This window comes from Ochlerotatus camptorhynchus, unplaced genomic scaffold (genome assembly GCF_037179485.1).
Source record: "Ochlerotatus camptorhynchus isolate MF236.1 unplaced genomic scaffold, CSIRO-AGI_Acam_v1.1 ptg000203l, whole genome shotgun sequence".
Classification (NCBI taxonomy): Eukaryota; Metazoa; Arthropoda; class Insecta; order Diptera; family Culicidae; genus Ochlerotatus; species Ochlerotatus camptorhynchus.
The window spans coordinates 2225528-2248870 of record NW_027040693.1 but is presented as its reverse complement, the minus strand read 5'-3'; the positions used below and the strand labels follow the sequence as shown (position 1 = coordinate 2248870).

At 43.0% G+C, this 23343-nt stretch overlaps 1 protein-coding gene and 1 pseudogene across 1 annotated transcript in view; both read right to left on the bottom strand.

Moving 5' to 3' along the window:
- The window catches only part of orb2, a 1372010-nt gene that overhangs the window by 939408 nt on the left and 409259 nt on the right, over nucleotides 1-23343 (bottom strand).
- LOC135702916 (uncharacterized) lies at nucleotides 685-14463 on the bottom strand (annotated as a pseudogene).

The following is a 23343-nucleotide window of genomic DNA, read 5'->3' as shown; positions in this document are numbered from 1 at the left end:
AAATCCATCATCACCCTCGTGGCGAACAGAAATAGTGTTTGCAGTGCTACAATAATTATTAAAAAGTCGTTATGACAGCTATCCATATAAAATAATCCGTTAGAGATAACTTCGTCAAGATACATAATTTGTCAATTCATAAAAAAAAATCACTGGATAACTGTTCAAAAGACAGTTTTAACGTGTGAAATGCAGTGTCTCTTAAATTCTGTAAGTGTTGCTAAACGTTTGATATGTCTAGGCATCGAATTGAAAACATTTATTCCTTTATAATATAATGAATTTTGTGAAGCACAAGTCAAGAAATGAGGTGTTCTTATTTCAACCGCGATTCTAGTATTATATCTATGAAAGTCACTTCTTCTTTCAATCCGATCACACATATATCGAGGCAGCAAACCTTTAACTACTTTAAAAATGAACACCATAGTCAAATATACAATTCTTTGCTTCACCGACAACCATTGAAAGGCGTCTAGCATCAAAGTTGAGGAAGTGAATCTATTACATCTCAAAATCAAACGCATTATTTTATTCTGCAAGCGCTGTAATCTCGATATTTGTGTTGCATTGGCCAAAAATTAAATGGAAGGGCAATATCTAGATGAGTTTTTTTTTCTTTTTTTGTCCAAAACAAAACTTAAGTTTTTTTTTCTTCGAATATTGAACATCTAAGATCTTAAACGTACATCTTAACACACGCACACATATACATATGCTTACGATATATTCCGCTCACCATAGGTTGCAAAGTCTGTAGGAGGTTTAACTTACCTCGCATGTTTCTTTGGGTTTCTGGAGGTTTTCAAAGTTAACTTTGAATCCATTATCCGTAGGTTTGTCGTGGCGGAGATGTTTCCCTAGTGATCCCCTTGTTGAGTGCCATCGGGCGCCACCATAGGCTACCCATTCATAAGTCGCTTGTGCATCGATGCGATTTCCGCGCTGTGTGGTAACGAGGTTTGATCCGACGTTCCACTGTCTGAGTGCTCCGACTTTTGACTAGCGGTCACAATCTGTGAGGAATCCACAACATCCATTCTGTCTTCAACGTCCGAATGTGAAACAGGGTGCTGTTCCGGGGTGATTGTATCGAATTCTTCTTCCTCCTTACGTAGTTCCACTTCTTCGAGCTTGGAATCCTTGACAACTGAGCCTCGGTATAGTGCGCCGCTTCCTCCTAGCACTGTAACTGAGCAGCTCAAGTCCATCCTTTGCTGATGACCAACTTTCATGGTCCAAACTCATCGCCGGAGATGATTTTGTGTTCATGGAAACAGATTTTGGAAACCAGAGTCTTTCGCGCACTGGAATCCACCTGACTGCCATCCGCAATTAGAGAACTTAAATTGAGGGTACTGTCGTGGTCGATTCTGTTGTTTGATGGTTCCTGCGAGGAACTCGTCTCCTCCCCAACCATAATTGCATGCATTTTCTTGATCTTAAGCGGACTGTCCTGTTCCACTGGAACCGTTTCCGCAGTCTTGATCTTTTCGATGGCTTTAAGACAAACTTTGGCTTCACGTTTGGGTGGAGCCTTGGCAGCCGGTTCTATAACAACCGCTCGCTCCGATGCCAAAAGTTCCCTCATTTGAACAGCATCCGGGCAGGAAGATTCGCCCAAAATTCGATCCAAACTTTCACCGCTTAGTTTTTCGTATCGAAACTGTTCAATCTAACCTAGTTCGCTCATAACACTCTGAAACGGTTCCAAATCGTTCAAACTGTTCCCTCCAATATTTAGTACGACATGTCCAACTTCCTTCTTGCCCGTTACATCCGCCGGATTGCTATAGAACGGTTCCTGGTGGACCACCTGCGGTATGACGAGCACTTGCATTGCTTTCAATGCGTCTTCCAGTGCAGGTGGTTTATGGGAAAGGGCACTGGTCACTTTAACGTCGTTGTCGTGGCCCAGTTCAATCATGCTTTCATCTGACGTAGAGCCAAGCTCGTCAAAATCATCAAAAACCAGCGTCTGTTCGTAACAGCTTTTGATATTGAGTTCCTCGTCATCCTTGTCACAACCATCTCCATCGTCGGCATTTCCGATATCGGCGAACGGCAAGCAATTTCGGTCACGTTCTGTGACATTTCTCGCAGTTTAAGAATCCTTTTTCCACCGAGGAAAGTGATTCCTCAACGGTTATCTGAATTATTTCCGAATCACTGAAAATTAAAATCGGTTCCAGCAGTCACTCCTCCTGTTGACTTAAAGCCGTTACCAACACCTTGAGCGAAAGTTTGATAATGTTCTGAAACTTATGCGAAAGAGCTACGCCCAAGTAACAATTTAAGTTCTATGAGGGTTTTGCAGACCATGATTGAGACTTGTAGAATGCTTTAAAACCTCGATAAAACTTGAAATGTTGCTTGGGCGTCGATGTCTGGTTCTGGAGTTGAGGGCCTCCTGTTAGGTCGTTCCTTCCGACTACGACCCCGACCACGGCTACGACCGCGTCGATTTTGTCCCCTTCGAACGGGACCACGCTATAGACCTTCCTGAGGATCCCAATTGTTGGTCCGATCGTACTCGTGAGCTAATCGGAACTTATCGTACGGTGAGAGATCCCTGTTCTTTCGCAGGCTTTTGGCGAGTTCTTCGATCAGTTACTACTACCGGCGATTCCTGAGCTGGAAGGTGATACGCCGAAATGTCAACCATGGAAAGTCTCACTTTCAGCTCCTTGAGTTTTGGCATCGGCGGTTCTTGCTGAACTCCATTGCATTTCAATTTTTCAATTCTAACTTTACATTCCTTCAATTTCAGATCGCAATACACCCCATTCGTCAATCCGTTGGTCATCTTTTCCGGATGGTCCAGTTTCATCTTTTTCCTCGCTTTCATCGAGGAAACCTTTCCTTCATGTACGCCATTCGTTGGAACTTCCTTTTTCTCCTCAAATCCGTTGCTCAGCTTCACTTCTGTCACACCTCTCGAACGCTTTGGTTCGCTGTGCCCATTCATCTTAACCCCATTGCTTTTGGCAGTCGGAAGAGAAGTGCCATTTTGATTTGTTCTCAACATTGGAAGTTCGCCATTGTGGGCACCATCCAGCTGTAGAATAGCACTTTAATTGAGGATATCATCGTCGCTGTCATTCAGCAAATCATCGCCAGTATTCGCTTCCATCTTCATAGTGTAATCCAGAAGAAACTCGTCATCCGAATCCAGAATTTCGTCTGTCTTCTCTTCCACCAACGTGCTATTTCCATCCTTCTTATCTCCCATCAACAAGAGCATTTCCAAATCACCACCCAACGTGGCATTCAGTCTCTTGTTACTCGATTGCGATAAGCTAATCCCACTTCCACCGGTGGAAGCGATCCTTCGCTCGCTTTGCTGTGTAAGAGGCGCCAACAGACTGTCACCCTCCACCTTTCATTCTCCTCCAACTCTCTCATTATGTCCAGCAATTCATGATCCTCTTCGGCAAACGACGCATCTGGATTCTGAGACATGCTGACAATCCTTCCTATTCTCGTCCACGTGACTCGTATCGAAATCGTACACCGTATTCGACTGATTAAACGACGAATACTAACTGAAATGCGTATGATCCTGGACACAGGAAGCATCCAACAACTACTCATCATCTCCTACCTCCGATGGATAAAACGAAACCGGTGGACTTAATCTACTTTCTTGCGCTTCTACCGACCTGCTCGATCCATGTTCGCTGGTAACCTTCGATGCCAGCATTGATCGATAGAACAATTTCCACCTTTCCACCCTGTGACAAACTGAACGCTTCTGGTTGCTGCATCCCTAGCAACGCCATCCTAGCTTTTTGTCGTTCCAAATCGAAGCGATACCTGGATTAGCGTATTCCGATCGCTTTTCTTCCTCCAACTGGAACTGGATACACAAGCTGAAATTGAGCATGTTTTGACTACGTCTTTGTCGATACTGGGATGCAAATCAAAAAATATATATAGTTAAATAGTGTTAGGCTTTGAACGCTTGTAACTTTGTTATTTGTAGATGAAATTAAAATCCAAATATGCCAATTGATAGGACATTACTTTAAAAATCGGCTGAAACAAATAATTTTCCAATTCTGTTTATATAAAAAAAAAAAACTTTTCGAAAATGTACAAATGATAATTTTACAGATATAAAACAGCGCTGCTTTCGTGTCTCTGCTCATTACCGATTCGGACGGCATGGTACTGGGTCCTAACACCCCTAGAGGAGAATCACGGCGTGATCACCTTGACAACCCGTGATGGGGTCGAAGGAGACTTGGGTTCAACTAGATCAAAACGCGGAAATTATGTATACAAAACACACACCCTCATTTCAAAACACTGTCAGCCTTGTTTAAATAATCGAGTCTTGTCGTTGTGGTGAAATTTTCTTGTTTTGAAGCCTTAAAACAAATGAATTAAAATGCCTGACTGAACAGTTCAGCTGTTGAAAGTTCGGTAAAATTACCAAAGTCGGTAATAATTTCTAAGTGTGTAAGTATACAAATGATACTTTTTATATAATTGGTCCAACCATGATGCATTGTCGTTAAGTCCAAGCATGATTCAAATTCATTGCTAAATAAAAACGTTCAAAAAAAAATCCTAATATGAGACCATTATTCATTATTTAGTAATATTAGAAACTAGAAAGGTAGACTTTTTGCGCCAAACACACATTGTCCATATGCTATAAAAAAACACGGCATCCTCCAAATTGGAGAACATAACGGTACTTGAACCCCGTATGATCGTTATACCCCTTTCTACTTTGCTGAAATTTGAACCAACATTTTGATTGATATTGAAAGTACCGTTTTTTGATAAGGAAAATAACTGCCTCATGCGTTGTCATATAATGAAACCTTCACTCTCTACTCTGCTTCAGAGACCTAATTTAAAACTTATAATGGGGCTATTGAAAAAAATTAACATATTTATTGGCAATTGTTTAATCCCACAACATGCATGGCGTCGTTGTGGACTATACTAGGGTGCTACTCCAAAAAATATAACGGCGTATTTAGGACCCCAAATTTGAATTTTCATAATTTATCACATTCCAGGAAAAACATTGAACCATTACCGAAACATTGATGTGCTTGAAAAATTTAAGATACAGTAAAATAGTCAAATAAGTTTGACATACATCAATTTTGCGTAGTTCTACGTCATACTGCGGTCGTGTCTAGGACACAACCCTTTAATTTTTTACTTATTTATACTTGCCCAAGTAAGATTGCAAGTTTTATCGTGGCATTCTACAAGCCTTAAAACCCAAATTGTGACATGGGTTGGGATGCCATTGATGCTCAGGTGAACATCAAAGGCCGAGAAGTTCGAAAATGCTGACATGGAGCTTCAAGATTCCCTATAGATGGACAGAACAACAGCACTTGAAGCATCCCTGAAGATCCTGGTTGCAGTTCTTCTGAAAAACCCAAACATGCTCAAACCAAGAACCGAACCAATCGAGTGACTTTATTCAGCAAATGCTTTGCAAAAGCAGCGTTCAAATAAGGCTCCCCCTTTGGCACTTTCTCCGCACTCCACCCGCAACTCCGGAATGTTCAAGAGGTTCACTCATTATCCTGCTCGCATTTTACGGATGATAAATAATGAAAAAGACAACCTCGCCACCTGCTGTGAAGTCGGTACGCGGAAAGGGGTAAAAACTTCAAAAGCTTTCGCGACTACGACGACGACGACGACGACGACGACAACGACGCCTCTCGAGGGAAACAAAAGGATTTGTCCTCAAACCGACGACGACGGCGACGACGAAAACGTTCTGGAACTGGTTTTCGATTCATCTACTCCAGTTTCTCTCGTTCTGCCTGCCAGAGATGAAGGGAAAGCAGTCACCGGTGGTAGATGCTGAGGGGTCTGTTGGTGGATGGGGTGCCTGGTACACGCTTAATCCCTTTTAAGATGATTAAATCATGTTGGGGTAGTAGTAAGTAAAACCTTGTCCTCGGAAGGCTGATATATACTGCTCGCAGTAAATAGCAGCAGCAGCAAGCGGCTTTGGGTAAGCTTTGAAGTGTCGACGAATGGTATGTGTTTGCTCCGAAGAGAGTGGGAGAATCCGCGAAGTAGGGTGAATTGGCCAATTGTAGATCCCCTAGTAGTTGTTTTAGCCATTTTCGCTAAATGCATGGCTATTTCATTACTTTATTTAAACGATGAAAATCAACGTAACAAATTAACCTGGTGACGGTAATCGAAAAAGGGCTGCAATCTCGCCCTCTGGGTCATTTTAGACTCAAGGTTGTTGTTGCTTTAAAATGATCATTTCTACTTAGATTATTAATCTACCTGCATGATTGGCCAGATAAATGCTCCATTTTGTCATTCCAGGGCGTCTGGATGGCTTTTGCTCAATATGGCTACATGGACCTGCATACAGTCCGGAGTAAATCTAGATGAATGATTAATCTGAGATGAAATTTCACTTAAAATGAACACTAAAGTTTATCGTTGAAGTAGAGCTAAATCGAACATTGATTGACCATATATGTCCGCATCGTGCTCTCTTGCCGTGCGGATCTATTTGCTTTTTGCTGAAGGAAGTGTTACTACTACCTAAAGCTACAACAAATTTAAACAGCACTTTTCAGTGCTCAACCTGTAAAAATTTTCTACCTTGTTCAACTCTTATTCCTCTTCGATCCTTGTTTGGACCCTACCCGAGGTAATCCTTCTTGGATATCGATTTGGAAAATTCCTCTTCGATCCTTCAGATTCTTATAGTAATCTGCTTGGAAGTCGATTTGGATAAAAATTTACTGCCGCCATGGCGCCTAAACGCAAAAGAAAGGGGCAAACTCTTGACCCCCCTTCTGATGAAATTAATTTGAGTAATCAATTTGATTTGCTCACGGATGATGAGAATGATCCATCATCCAAGAAAAATTCTAGTAAACTTTCCCGGCTTAATGCCAAGAAGGAAAAGATTCCCCCTATTGTGATAACCACTATCGATTTCCATGCTCTTCGCATGGAACTTTTGAATTTCGTGAAAGTTAAGTTTTCACTACAAATTGGACGTCGGGGTGAATGCCGTGTATTGGCTGAAACCTTGGACGGATTTAAATGTCTTCTCAAGTATCTTACTGAGAAGAAGCACAAATTTTTTACGTACGACACCAAAACTGAACGTGTGTTCAAGGTTGTCATGAAAGGACTGCCCAGTGGTGAATCCCTGGATCAGATCAAAGATGAACTGGCAAAATTACTTGGAGTTGTGCCACTCCAAGTAATCAAAATGAAAATGAAATCCCGTCCTGGCGATTCGCGCAACGGTATTTCTAATGATTTTTATTTAGTTCACTTCAAGTCTAGTGAACTAAACAACCTTAAGGCCTTAGAAAAAGCTAGCCTTATGCTCCATGTCCGAGTGAAGTGGGAACACTTCAGGAAGACTGGAGGAAATTTCCAAAACCTCACCCAGTGCCGTAAGTGCCAGGGATGGGGTCACGGAACTAAAAATTGCTACATGCCAGCTAAATGCATGAATTGTGGTGATTCCTCTCACGCAAAGGACGACTTCCTGTGAAGGAAGATCCTAAGAAATTTAAATGTTCAAATTGTGGTGAAAACCACAAATCCAATTTTTGGGAATGTAAGACTCGCAAAGCGATCCTACAATCTCGTTCTAACCGTCAGGTAGGAAACGCTCCACGTTTCCGACCAGGTACAAATTCCTCTGCTGTTAACAACGGTCAGCGAGGAACAAATTCTACATTCGTACCCGTAGGTACAAATATCACCCCTGCTTCAAATGTTTCATCTGTACCTACTCCCCTTGCTGCTAACAATGTTCAGCGAGTTAATGGTGCTACCTATGCTGCTATTGCAGCGGGTAGAAATCAAAATACTAACCAACGTTCTAACGGAAATTTTGACAATTTTGACTTAGGAAGCATTACTGCCCCCAAAATGGAATTTTTACAGAAATCATTAATTGACATGATTTCTGATATGCTTCAATCTAACTCCATGTTTGATGCTATTCAAACTGGAGTAAAATTTGCAAATAATATTGTCATGACTTTAAAATTCAGTAATGGATTTTAAAGCACTAAATATTGTAAATTGGAATGCTCGATCTCTTAAAGATAATGAAGACGAGCTATTTAACTTTTTGCGAGTTCATAACGTGCATATTGCCGTTATAACTGAAACGTTCCTTAAACCTGACCATAAGGTTAAGAAGGACGCAAATTACTTGATTTATAGAAATGATCGTCTTGATGGACCCTGTGGTGGCGTTGCCATCATTATTCATAGGCGAATCAAACATAAAATTCTTTCTTCATTTGAAACCAAAGTTTTTGAAACTTTGGGAGTTTCTGTTGAAACAAAATTTGGACAACTTACGTTTATAGCTGCCTATTTGCCATTCCAATGCGTAGGCCAGCAAAAGAATTTTCTCAAGGGTGACCTCCAGAAACTTACCCGTCATAGGTCTAAATTCTTCATTATTGGTGATTTTAATGCAAAACACCACTCATGGAATAATGCTCAAAGCAATTCCAATGGTAATATTCTGTTTGATGATTGTTCTGCAGGTTATTACACTATTCAATATCCAAACAGCCCAACATGCTTTTCTTCTGCAAGAAATCCCTCCACTATTGATTTGGTCTTAACTGATTCATGTCAACTTTGTAGCCAATTGGTTACCCATGCTGACTTCGGTTCTGATCACCTTCCAGTAACTTTTGAAATATCCCAAGAAATAATTTGTAATCCCAACAGCTCTACTTTCAATTACCATAGAGCTGATTGGGAGCAGTATCGAACATTTATGGAATATAACTTCGATCCAAACATTCCTTTGCAAACCAAAGATGAAATTAATTATGCTCTTGAATCTCTGACTACTTCTATAGTTGAAGCAAGAGCTGCCTCAGTACCAAAATGCGAGGTTAAATTCGATTCAATTATAATAGACGATGATCTTCAGCTCTTGATCCGTCTTAAAAATGTCCGTAGGAGACAATATCAAAGAACACGCGATCCTGCCATGAAGGTTATCTGGCGGGATTTGCAAAAACAAATTAAAAAGCGATTCTCTGCCCTGAGGAACAAAACTTTTGAAAATAATATTTCTAAATTAGACCCGAGTTCCAAACCCTTTTGGAAACTCACAAAAATTTTGAAAAAACCTCAAAAGCCTATTCCAGCGCTTAAAGAAGGTGGTAAAATTTTGATCACAAATTTGGAAAAAGCTCAGAAACTTGCTAAGCAATTCGAGAGTTCCCATAATTTCAGTTTGGGTCTTACTAGTCCTATTGAGAATCAGGTTGCTCGGGATTTTCTGAATATTTTCTCTCGGGAAAATATTTTTGATGATTCCTGGGGGACTGATTTGGACGAAGTAAGGTCTATAACTAAAAAGTTTCAAAATATGAAAGCTCCAGGTGATGATGGAATTTTCTATATCCTCATCAAAAAACTCCCAGAGAGTACCTTGTCTTTCTTGGTAAAATTATTTAACAGATGTTTCCATTTGGCATACTTTCCTGATAAATGGAAAAATGCAAAAGTTGTTCCAATTTTGAAGCCGGATAAAAATCCAGCTGAAGCTTCTAGCTACCGTCCAATAAGTTTGCTTTCTTCAATAAGTAAACTTTTTGAAAAAATAATTTTGAATAGAATGATGCTTCACATCAATACGAACTCAATTTTTGCAGATGAGCAGTTTGGATTTCGCCATGGGCATTCAACTACTCATCAACTCTTAAGAGTTACCAATTTAATTCGTTCAAACAAATCGGAAGGCCACTCAACTGGAGTTGCTCTTCTAGACATAGAAAAAGCATTTGACAGTGTTTGGCATGAAGGTTTGATTGCTAAATTGAAAAAGTTTAATTTTCCACTTTATATTATGAAATTAGTTCAAAATTATTTAACTGACAGAACTCTGCAGGTAAATTATCCAAATTCCAAATCTAATCGACTACCTGTTAGAGCAGGAGTTCCTCAGGGTAGCATTCTTGGGCCTATATTGTATAACATTTTCACTTCGGACCTCCCTGATTTGCCTCAGGGTTGCCACAAATCTTTGTTCGCTGATGACACAGGCATTTCCGCTAAAGGAAGAAGTCTTCGTGTTATTTGCAGCAGACTGCAGAAAAGTTTAGATATTTTCTCTTCTTATTTACAAAAATGGAAGATTTCTCCCAACGCTTCCAAAACTCAACTTATAATATTTCCACATAAGCCTAGAGCTTCGTTTTTGAAACCTAGTAGTAGTCACATAGTCACTATGAACGGAGTTCCAATTTCCTGGTCAAACCAAGTGAAATATCTTGGATTAATACTTGACCAAAAATTAACTTTTAAAGATCACATTGAGGGCATTCAAGCCAAATGTAACAAATATATTAAATGTTTGTATCCTCTTATAAACAGGAAATCCAAACTTTGCCTGACGAATAAACTTCTAATATTTAAACAAGTTTTTAGACCGGCCATGCTTTACGCTGTGCCAATATGGTCTAGTTGCTGCACTACCAGGAAAAAAGCACTTCAAAGGATTCAGAACAAAATTCTGAAAATGATTTTGAAGTTGCCTCCCTGGTACAGTACAACCGAAGTACCTACATAGAATTTCGAATGTTGAGACTTTAGCACAAATGTCCAACAAAATAATTAATAATTTCAGGCAAAAATCGTTGCAATCCTCAATTGCAACGATTAATTCCCTTTATACTTAGATAAGATTTAGTTTTAGTTTTTAGTTTTAAGATATCAATTGTTATACTGACATGCAGGTTAAAAAACCTGTTTAAAATAATGAATTGCCAAGACATGAACAATGTAAAAACACTTAGATATATATCATAACAATTAAGGCTGGTACGTTACTGCAGTAACTGGAGCACCTAGGTTAAAATGAAGTCAGTAATTTATTTTGAATTTGGAACAAATAAAGAGTTAAAAAAAAAAAAAAAAAAAAGATTGACCATATGGGGGACATAGACTGGTCCTGCCGAAGATCCGGAACATCCATAAAGGTGGTCAATTCATGAAACTCATTCTTAAGCTCCACGGTTTTTTTTTTTGACGTATGACTACGTCTGTGATTTCTATATGGGGGTACACTTTGTGAAAACCAAAAATTGAACATGTAACAAAATTATGAAAGATTTTAAACGTTAATAACTCAGCTGTTCCTGGACCAATTTCAATAATTTTATCACCAATCCATCAGAAATATTTTTACGCAATAATAACAATGCTTTCGACTGTTTACTTTAAACAATAAACTATTGAAAAAGTAGTTAATGTCAAACATTGTCCAAAAGCGACGAAATAACACAAACACACAACCGGTCCACCGGAAGATCCGGAACATCCGAAAAAGTGATCAATTTGATAAATTTGTTTTACAGTTCTACGATTTTTTTTTCAAAATGGTCCCTTTTGTGCTTAAAAAGTTGTTAACAAAGTACAATCAGCATTTCAACTACTCATGGCCACATGATGGTCCCCTGATAGATCCAGAAACTCGTCCGTAACACCCTTAAAAATTACAATTTGATGACACTCATTTGATAGCTTCTAGATTTTATCATAAATCTACCTACTGTGCTTCAAAAAGTTATGTACAATGTGCAATCAGCATTTGGACCCCCCATGGCCATTGGTCCCACGGAACATCCGTTAAAGTGATCTATTCGATAAACTCGTTTTATAGTTCTATGATATTTTTGTTCAAAACAGTTTCTAGAGTGGTTGAAAATTTCTTTACGAAGTACCATCATCATTTGGGCCTTCCATGGTCACATGCCGGTCCTCCGGAACATGCGTAAATGTGATAAATTTGCTAAAGCCGTTTAACAGTCCTACGATTTTTTTTCAAAACGACTACTATTGTGCTTCGTAAAGTAGTTTACTAAGTGCAATCCGTATTTGAACCTCTCATGGCCACATGCTGGCCCCCCGGAAGATCCAGAACATCGGTAGATATTTCGATTCCATTAACTTGGTGACGGTATTAAAAAAAAAAGCAAGTTGGGCCCAAGATTGTTATTGCCATAAAATGATAATTTTTACTTAGATTCTCAATCTACCTGCAAGAATGGCAAACTACATGCTCCATTTTGTCATTCCAGGGAATTGGATGCCATTTGTGGTCATTATAGTCACACAGAACAAGCTAAAATCCGGAGTCAATCTGGAGTTCACCGAATTCTCTGAACAGCTACTCCCACACCAAGTCCCAGAAGTTTTACGAAGTTCAATTAACTTGTATAAAAATCGTAGAACTTCATCGAAGTTCTTTCCTTGCTTCGTAAAAGTGGATGTTCGGATGGTTTAAAGAGAAAAATCTCTGCAGCAGACACCGTTTCCCGATGAGACAAAAGCTCAAAGCTGTAATTAATTCTTTGTAATAAACAATGCAAAACAATATAAATGCTAACTAACATTAATTTTCTCCTTAATAAAGCTACTCTGATTCACTTCCTTGGAGCCAGACGGGACAATCTTGTAGCAGAGCAGAACCTAAATCGCACAGTATAATTTAATTTCAACCTGGGGAAGAATAATTCCGTCTTACCTCTACAAAAATTTCCTAATTCTTCGGAAAAATTAACTGCACTGAACTCTAAACTGCCTTCTAATTTACTATTCTTTTATCTACTGTTCACTTCGCCGTTGACGTTTCTCGGCCGACGAGTAGGAACGCACTTAGCTCCAAAGGTGTGAGTGAAGTGCTGCAGTGATGCCAGAACATCCCCCTCCCCGTGGATCTTGGGGGGGTCCTTCAGGATTCTCATAGAATTCACCACCACCGACCTCCATAACCGCCAGTTTTACGACCGGTCGCTTCAGTTCCTTACCGCCAGCTGTTCGCACCACCGCCTGCCGTACTCTGCCGGCGCTCCCAACAATCACCTGGACTACTTTCGTACGGATCCAAGTTCTCCGGTTACCCTCGACTACGTAGACCAAATCTCCGACCTTCACCGGTTTGCTTTCTTCGAACCATTTGGATCGTCTGTTCAGGGTTGGGAAGTACTCCTGTAGCCAACGGTTCCATAATGCGTCCGACAGGAATGGTGACCTCTGGTAGCTACTCTTCAACTCTCCCACCAAGTTCGTCGGAGTTCTCAACGGATCTTGAGCACCATTCGAATTCCCCAGAAGGAAATGATTCGGCGTGAGCGCTTCGCCACTCGCCAACGTTTAAGGCATATAGGTTAGCGGACGAGAATTGATTAATCCTTTTGCCTCAGCCAGCACAGTCAGCAGTATCTCGTCATTGAGCTTACGTCCATCGTCAAGCGCCGCATCGCCTCCTTGACACTCCTCACCATTCGTTCACATACACCGCCCATGTGGGGTGCAGACGGCGAATTGAACGACCACTTAGTGTGTGTGCATCCGTAAACGTATCGGCACACTCATTGTTGATGTTCTTGATCTGCTCGACCAACTAGCACCGACGAAGTTAGTGCCGTTGTCCGAAAAGATCTCCACCGGTGAACCTCGCCTGCAGATGAACCTGCGGATGGTCATGATGCACGAGTCGGTAGACAAGTTTTGGGCCACCTCCAGATGGACGGCTTGGATGACCAGACACGTGAAGACGGCCACGTAACGTTTCTCTCGGCGACTTCCAACGGCCACTACTACCGGTCCCAGGTAGTCTACACTTACGTAACTGAATGGCCGGACAAACGGTATCAATCGTTCTTCCGGTAGTGGTGCCATTCTCGGATTCTGTGGTTGGCACTTCGTCATCTTGCAACGCTGGTAGTTTCTAATCACTTTGTCCACTGATGACCTTAAGTTGGGGATGTGGAATCGCTGGCGAACTTCGTTGACGACCGTCTCTCGGTTGACACGGCAATGGTAGTCGTTCAGCAACAACTTCGTGATCGGATGATTTTTCGGCAATATCACCGGGAGCCGAGCGTCGAACGTCGCGTGCCTTGCATTTGCTGTACGACCTTCCACCCTGATGACACCGAACTCATCGGCAAAACGGAGATAACCTGTACAGAGGGCTGGATTTTCCGACACTCATCCATTTGTCCGGCTGTGACTCATCTCGGTTGTTCAATAGGGTCCTGGTTTCATCTGGATAGGTATCGTTCAGCGCCATTCGCCACAAGAACCGTTCAGCTTGGTGATACTCGTGCTGTCGTAGAGGAACGAATTCCACTCGTATTCCTCTACGTATAAGCTTCAGCTGAACCTTGGTAGCTTTCACGGCTTCCGTTGGTAGCCCCTTGATTCGTTCCACTTCGAGAATCGTGTGACGTCTATCCAACTATCAGGAACCGAAACATGATGTAACAGGAGGTGTGCTCTCTGTTCTTCTACTGTATCCGGTATCTTCTTTTGCTTCGGCCAGCTTTCACGGGGGAGGTAGAGAAATGATGGTCCTTTGAACCATTGTCCACTAGAATCAGGCTTCGTGTCTTTGCACCACTTCGTTTGGCAGTCCGCCACGTTCTCGGGCTGCGTCATTGAAACGATCTCACCAACCCGAAATGCGACAAACTGCTTTTAATTCAAATACTGCGGACGTATCCAAGCCAACACCACCTCCGCATCCGTGTGAATGAACTTCTCGGTGATCTGAAGAGTGTGGTTTTCGCACACCGTGTGCATCATTCTTGCTCCCAGCAATGCAGCTTGCAGCTCCATTCGCGGGATCGATTGATATTTCAACGGCACCACCTTGCTTCTTGCCGTTACTAACGCACACTGTACTCCTGTATCGGTCTCGATCCGGAAATACGCAGCGCATCCGTAGCCCAACTCACTAGCGTCGGTGAAGACGTGCAGCTGCAACGAATGGTACACACTGGGGTGAGCATCTCCAAAATAGCACCGAGGAATCTTCAGGCTGCTGATGCCCGGAAGTAGGTTGGTCCAGCGCAGCCACTTTTCAAACTCCTTGTCGCCTTTTTCAGCATCCCAAGTTAGGCCGAGACGCCATAGGTCTTGGATCAGCATACGACCGTGAATCAAGAACGGCGCAATCATTCCGACCGGGTCGAAAAGGCTCATGATAATGCGTGGGGTGATTCGCTTGGTTGGTCGCAATCCAACGAAAATGTACGAGGCTAAATCACTATGCCAAATCGTGGAGAATACGGATCTCTCCGGATCCCACGCAATTCTAAGGACCCGTTGCTGCTTATCTTCCTTGTTGCCATCGATGGTCAGCAACCGCTGCTCGCATGCTTCCGCCAGTCCTCTCAAGACCCCGTGACAGTTGCTAACCCAATTTCTCATGTTAAATCCTGCTCTTGAATGGATCACTTTATATCACGGCGCTTGGAGCATAGACACGTTTGCCTACCTCGATGAGCGGTCATCCCGCACCTTGATAGAAGCTAGCTTGGCTCAGAGTTTCAGCGTCTCCGGAGTACCGGAGCCATTGGAATTAACGTAGACATCGAATGTGGTCCGCTAGGAACAAACTTTTACGAAGATTTCAGAACTTCTAGGAAGATCAAACTAAATACGTTCTCTTAACTTCTACGAATGTATCTTGACATGCTTGAACTTCTGTGACGACTCAGTATTATAAATCTAAAATATTAGAAAGCGTTCCCTCCACTGCCTGCAAATTTTCCAAATGGGCATCTAAGTGCAACTCTGCAAGGAATGTATCGAATGGGTGAAGCAGGAAAAGCGTACGTTTTTGAGACAGTCCTTGGAGGCGAGAACGGGAACACTCCCAACAAACATTTGGAGTTGAATAAGAGCTTATTCAAGCAAAAAGATGCTTCTTCAGCCAAACATAAGCTTATTCAGCTCTTAATGAGCAAAAATTGTTTGTTGGGTCGTCTCCTCACGAAGATAGATGAGACGAATGGCGTGACATTGGAGCAGCTTTTTGGGGAATTTCAGCGCACGACAGTGCGATGATCGAGTCTACGTCAACGTAGTCACCGAAACGTCCTTGCAGTGACACCGGCAGGAAACCAAATTCGCCTTGTTGGTTCTGCAGGTACAAGAACCACAAATGTTCCGACTGTGGATAGTTCGGACAGCGCTAAGTTCTGAAAATCTGGAACGAAGCGCAAGAAGCAAGCAGTGTCAGCCAAGCTGGTGGTCGTTGACGTGGTGCAGTGTGCAGTAGTGACGCAGATTTTTTTCCGTTGACCTCTCCGGGACGGATATTCGCCTGCAGCTCGACACCGCCACAGACATCACCGTCCTCAGCAGGTAGATTTGGCGGAAACTTAACAGTACTGCGTTGTCTTCGACAACGGTGAAAGCGAAAACGGCATCTGGCAGCATATTATCGCCCGACGTCACCATCGGAAGCAGCACAAGACGTGAGCTCATCCGTGACACCGAGAAGCAGCTGCAGCTACTCGGATCCGATTTGGTGGACAAATTCAACCTTTGGTCCGTGCCGATGGAAACCTTCTGCTGTCACGTGTCAGGATCACCAGCGTCGACAGCTGCACTCAAGTCGTATTTTCCGTAGGACTTCAGCGAGCAGCTTGACTTGTGCAGCAAAACGGAAGCGAAATTGAAGCAATGTACGACACCGGTGACCGCGAGCTCGACCGGCTAGGGAAGCTGAAAATCATCACCCCGGTCGATTATTCGGAGTGGGCCACTCCGATCGTTGTAGTTCTCAAAGCTAATGGCTCCATCAGTATTTGCGGAGACTACTCAACCGGTCTGAACGCAGCTCTCCAACCACAGCAGTATCCACTTCTACTTCCGGACGACATCTTCGCCAAGCATTGCAAGATCTTCAGCCAGACAGATTTGTCCGATGGCTTCTTGCAGAAGTCGACGAACAGAACCGTAGTTTGCTGACGATCAATGCTTATCGTGGCCTCTAAGTACTTGTACTACCACCTCCCACTTGGTATGAAGATTACGCCTGGTGCGTTCCAGCAGCTCATCGACACTCATCCAAGATTTCGGTTTTAAGATCTGAGTCGAGGAGTGCACATTTCGCAAACAGCAAATCCATTACTTGGGGCACATCGTCGACAGTCGTGGGTTACGCCAGGATCCACTCAAAATTGAGGCAATATCCAAGCTGCCGCCTCCAACCGATGTATTCGGTGTGCGATCGTTCTTGGGGGCCATCAACTACTATGGAAAGTTCGTCCCCAACGTGCGTATGCTACGCTACCCGCTTGAAAATCTCCTTGAGGCAGAAACGAAGTTTCACTAGAGTCTGGAGTGCCAGAAAGCGTTCGATCAGTTTAAACAGATTCTCTCCTCAGATCTTCCACTCACACACTACGATCCGAAGCGGGAGATCATCGTTTCTGCTGACGTTGGACTCGGGGCGAACATCAGCCACAGGTTCCCGGACGGTACCATAAAAGTCGTCCTACACGCATCCAAGGCACTCACGAAGGGCACGAATGTGAAGGTTTGAAGATTATCTTCGCCTTCACAAAGTTCCACAAGATGCTTTTCGGATGGCACTTCCGACTTCAGAACGATCAACGCTCTCTGCTTCACATCTTTGGTTCCAAGAAGCCTTCAACGCTTCGCTCTCAACTTGCTGCTCTACGATTTCGACATCGAGTACGTGTCCACCGAGAAGTTCGGCAACGTAAACCTGCTCTCGTGGTTGGTCAACTAGCACGTCAACGCGAGCCTTAACATGGAAAAGGATCTTAAGCAGGCTTGCTGTAACTCCTCAAACTCACTGGAGGTTTTAAAAACACTCTTGTCCTGCGAGTTTAGCCAGCCCTCACCTCGAGTGAGTGGCGGCAGGAATATGGAAGAAGTAAACAAAAACTCCTTGAGAGCGACAGAGAGTGAACTTCAGCGAGAGGATGATTTGACGTGACGTGCGCATTTCGAGACTCCGCATTACTGTTTTGTTCGTCGTAATAAGCTCAGAGTTCACCCAGAGTGAGAGTAAGAGCGTGTGATAGAAAACATGAACATGAGTATCCCTTACGCTCACAAGCTCTGAAGCTCAGTGGAATGATTTGGCAGTAGGCTACTCTACTCCTCAGAAAAAATGCAACGCTCGGCTCATTTCAAACTCGCGAGTGAGGCTCCATCAAGCCTCTCAATTCCAGAGTCATTGCGGTCCCAAGCAGGTCCACTGCTCCGCCAAATCCACTGCTACGTGCAAAACGGCTGGCCCAGTCTAAAATCGAAGAGTCAGACCTTCGTCGGCTTTCAATCGAGATAGGAATCGCTCTCCGTGGTGGATGGGTGCATCCTACTTGCCGAACGACTCATCATCCCGTCGCTGCATCAAAAGCAGTGCCTTGAACAGCTCCATCGTGGTCATCCAGGCGCGTCCACGTCAACATCGGTGGTCCGATCGAAGGTGAATACTACCAGCTCGCTATCGAATCGTTCTCCAAGTGGCCCGAGATCATCCAAACGACCCGCATCACCACTGCTGTGACCATGTGCGTGGGTTGTTTTCTCGGCTGGGTACGCTCGTTCACCCAGTTCACCAGCTCCAAATTCGCAGATTTCTGCGTTTCTGATGGCATCCAGCACCTCACGACAGCCTTGTTCCATCCACAATCGAATGGCCAGGCGGAACGATTCGTGGATACCTTCAAGCGGGTCGTCAAGGAAATTTGAAACGGGAGAGGATCGAACCAAGAAGCACTGGATATCATCTTGATTCTGTATCAGAAGCCGCCATCCAAGGTCATGTTCGGTCACAAAATCCGGACTTGCCTCGAGCTTCTACGTCAACCGCCAGTACAGGGGTTACTCCAAATAACTAGGATAGGCAAATTTTTGGTCAAATTTGGAGTGTTGTAACTTTGTCAAATATGATCCGATTTTAAATCTTCTAAGAACATTTGACTGGAAAACTAATATTGTTCTAATCCTGGTCACCAGATACCGGAGATATTCCGGTTTTCCGGAGGGCTTGTCCAACTTGCTTAATTTTTGGCGAAATTTTATAAATGATGTTGTTGAAATAAAGATATATTTTTAGTTAATACAACGAAAGAAGAACCATTTCTAAAGCGAATCTAAAATCGGCCTATAATCAACCGAGATATGGCCATTTCCCTGGAATCGGTTCTGGTGGAGGGTTCTGAATGCGGGCATATAATTTAATCACTCAAAACATGCCGTGCGACAGCTCTTTCTCCATGGTTTCTCGTCAATAGACTTTCGATAAACTTTAAATGCATCATTGGCCACATTGGCCACTCTCGGAACATCCAGTATGCCCCCGGGGGAACCTGGAGCAGGGGACAATTGCATGTTTACATCAAATCATGCCGTGCGACAGCTCATTCTTCATGGTTTTTCAAGAATAGGCTTTCTATAAACTTCAAATGAATCATTGACCACATTGGCCGCTCTTGGAATCACGGGATACCCCCGAGGGATCCTGTAGCAGGAGTCAATTGCGTTTTTACACCAATACATGTCGTGTGACAGCTTTTTCTGCTAGCTTTTTTATAAATAGGCCTTTGATAGACTTTAAATGGATTAGTGACCACATTGGCCGCTCTCGGAACCTCCGGTATGCCCCCGGGGGAACCTGGAGCAGAGGACAATTACATTTTTACACCAAAACATGCCGTGCGACAGCTCATTCTTCATGGTTTTTCATGAATAGGCATTCATTAAACTTCAAATGGATCTGTGACCACATTGGCAGCTCACGGAATCACGGGATACCCCCGGGGGAACATGTAGTAGGGGACAATTGCGTTTTTACTCAAAAACATGCCGCGCGACAGCTCTTTCTTCATGGATTTTCATGAAAATGCTTTCTATAGACTTAAAGTGAATCATTGACCACATTGGCCGCTCTCGGAACCACTGGATACCCCCAGGGAAAACCTGGAGCAGAGGACAATTGCATTTTTACACCAAAACATGCCGTGCGACAGCTCATTCTTCATGGTTTTTCATGAATATGCTTTCTATAGAATTGAAGTGGATCATTGACCACATTGACATTTCCTGGGATGACCAAATTGACTGGAATGCCCTGGGTGGAACCTGTAGTGCGGAACACGACGAGGACTTTACACACCAGCCATGGCCAGCACAATCGCCTGATTTAAATATAATTGAGCCACTTTGGTCGACGTTGTAAGCTCGTATTCGAAGCGTATCCGGTGGATTGATATTTGACGAAGTTACAACACTCCAACGTTGACCAAAAATTTGCCTATCCTAGTTATTTTGAGTAACCCCTGTACGCCAGTACCAACGAACGACGACCGCAAGAAACCGAGGTCCTTCAACCGAAATGATACCGTATACGCTAAGCACTTTGGTCGAAACAGCTGGTGTCGTGGTCGAGAATATCGGTGTACAACGTGTGATCGCCGAATGCTGCGCACGCATACCAACCAGCTTCGGAGTCACCTTGCTGCTAACGTGCAAGCCACCTCGCATCAGCATTCGTTGCCGCTCGACATCCCGTTGGATGGCTGGAACTTGCAAAACCAATCGACAGGTACGCTGACACGCCGTCAGCGGGTTCATCTTCACCTGCATCAGTGCTTGTCTCCAGTCCTGAGCATACCACGTCGGCTCGTGCTACGTCTACGCCACGTCACGACATCTCGGCCGTTGTGTTCCGTCTATATCAACGTCATCAACAACGTCAACATCAACCGAGTTGGAGGTGTTCTTCACGGATCCGAAGACCGCCGCAAAGGTTCGACCGGTACCACCTCTATTACAAGGGGATAAATTGTGGACAACCTTAATGCGGAGTGTATCAGTTTTTCTCGTTAGTTCGTAGTCACAGCAAAAGTATAGTAAATATTAAATTGATTTCTTAACTCGTTATTAGCGAAAACGTTCGATAGATTGAAATTCGGAAGCAATTTGAGAGTTATGTTTTTGAGGTGCTCTGTCGGTGTCCATGTAGTACAAGCCAATCCTGGATGATATGTATTGGATACAAGCTCTTACTTGAACTCGTTAGTTAACTCTTTTATCAGTCATTTATGGGCCTAAAAAGGACCGATTCGTTGAAAGCTTGGAAGCCAGTTTAGAACAATGCTGTGGAATTTTTTCCTCGATGATCTTGGAGATGATAGCGGTACTCATGCGTTGATGTTCTTGGAGAAGGTGGAAGCAGTGTAAATCCGTTGCATATAGATGAATGAGATTCTGCCAAATGATTGAAAGAACTGTTATATACTAGTGTTTTCGTCATTTGTGAACTATTACGGTATCAGTGTGTTCAACACGGATGAGGCTGGCGAGTTGTATGTTGTTTGGAATGAGGGTGACGCGCTTAGCATAGATGAACCACAGTGACTCTCGAAGAGCTACTGTTTGCGGTTCGGCTTCTTCCTCCTTCTTCGATGAATGGACGGTCATGTGGGCTGCAGCTCACTGCTTGCGGGCAGCCTTTCGTTGTGTACTAGCGAACAGTGTTCAACGCCACTCGCCGAAAGCACTACTGGTGCTGCTGATGATGACGGCCGGACACCACCACTCACACCACGCGGGAATTGAATAAGTGCCGTTCGGTGAGCCTGAATGGAATTCGATTTTGAAATCTGTGTTAGGGAAAGCGCTTTTTGCAGGCAATCGGTGATAATTTTGATCACCATTGCAGCAGTTGGATATTTGTGTAATTTTCAATAGTGACCTATTGAAAAATAATAAAGTGGTCATTTTAGCAGATTTCTAGAAAATTTTCGAATCGATTGGCTTGTTAAGAATTAAAATCTTAATTAAAATTAAAATATACCGTAAGTGATCCACAAACGGCCAACCTACCCTATGAAGGGGGTAACGAAACAACTGTAGGTACGTGCATGCAAAAAGCGAATCCTAGCGGGTTAAAATTGTTTGCTTTTGGCATCAGGTGAAAAGGGACTCCGGCTCTGTTTGATTATGGTGAGTTGTGCATTGTACCCGGGTGAGCTGCTGCTGCTGCTGTCTGGGGCGTGTGGTAGTTGTGCAGTAGTACTGGCTTGCAGCCAGGGATAAATAATTCTGTGTTTGGAATGCTTAAAGGGGCGCTGTGATTGAAATGGAGTTGAAAGGATGCGATAAATTAGGCGAATGAAAATTATGAAGTGTTGATTGCATTTGTCCAGTACGTTTTGATTGGTATACATTTTTTGATTTATTGTATTTTTGGTACTTTTACTTTTCAAATAATTAATGATAATCGTTTGAATAAACACATATGCACTGAAGGTAGGATTATTGAACCTAACTGTGGTCAACAACTTGTATGCAATTCGGTTGCAAATAAATATAATAATACAGTTTGCGCTTTCCAGTAGACAATCCCATGAAACCTGTAAAGTCCATGTAACGTAACTAGTATTTATGTTAAGTGTTAGAACGAAGATCAATTTGATGGCTTCAAAAGTCAGGAGTATAGAAATGAACAAGCCAGTTGACTATAAATTTCCTTAATAAAGGTAACAAAGGGAACTCAGGAGTGCAAAGGGAAGAAGAAAGCGAAGATCATGATGGTAGAGAAGATAGAATCGGTATTGTGAATGGATCTTTGATAATAAGGGCAGCTTTGATTAAATTTATCTACTGAACTATTTCCCAATTGGAAAGTGAAACGTTCGCGAAACTAGCGTCAAAAGTCAAGAAGACGTAGAATTTTGGGATTTCTGTCATCTTTGTATAGAAATGATGAACAATTGGTGAAGAACACAAAAAATGGAAAAACAGGTGATAATTTTCCTCGAAATTCAACACATATATATAAAAAGACTTCCTGCAATTTTCAACCTCAAAAATCATCCAGTCACTTGCCTTAAACATCTCCATCTGCGCCAAAGTCCTCCACCTCCAGAAAAAAAATAAAACTTCCACCTAAGCCGAGATCTTCTCAATTCGCATTCGGAAAACTTTTTCTACAGCATGAAACCGAAGGATTCTTTTTTCGCCGGCGTAACCAGATATGATTATTGTGTGTCTATTGAGTTGCCAATACTTTCCACGCAGTAGCAGCAACAGCTGGATGCTGGGAGCTGCTGATTGAGGGGTAGGTAGGCACACAGAACAGGTGACATTCGTTGTTTTTCGGGGAAGATACATATACTGGTGGAAAATTTTCCAGTGGTAAAAGTTTTCCCAGAGTCTGTTGACTTGGTGGGAGGCAGACTGTGCGGCTCAAGAACGGTGCATTGATTGACTTTGCCTGAAAGTTGCGTTTCACTGTTTGTTGCGAAGCAGGTGGGCGAATTTGGGATGTAAAACTTTGTAACATCTCAACCCAACGGCAGCGGTTTGTTGTTCTAAGGGGTAATGATCTGAAAAGAACTGCCGCGAAATGTTTGCCATTAATGAGTTGTTTGATTTTCCGTTGTGCCTGGTGAAGATGGTGAGGTACATCGCCTTTCAAATTGATTGCTGAATCTCCCACTTGGACCTGTAAGCCCCCCCCTCAGCCGGATGCTCCACCGTCTT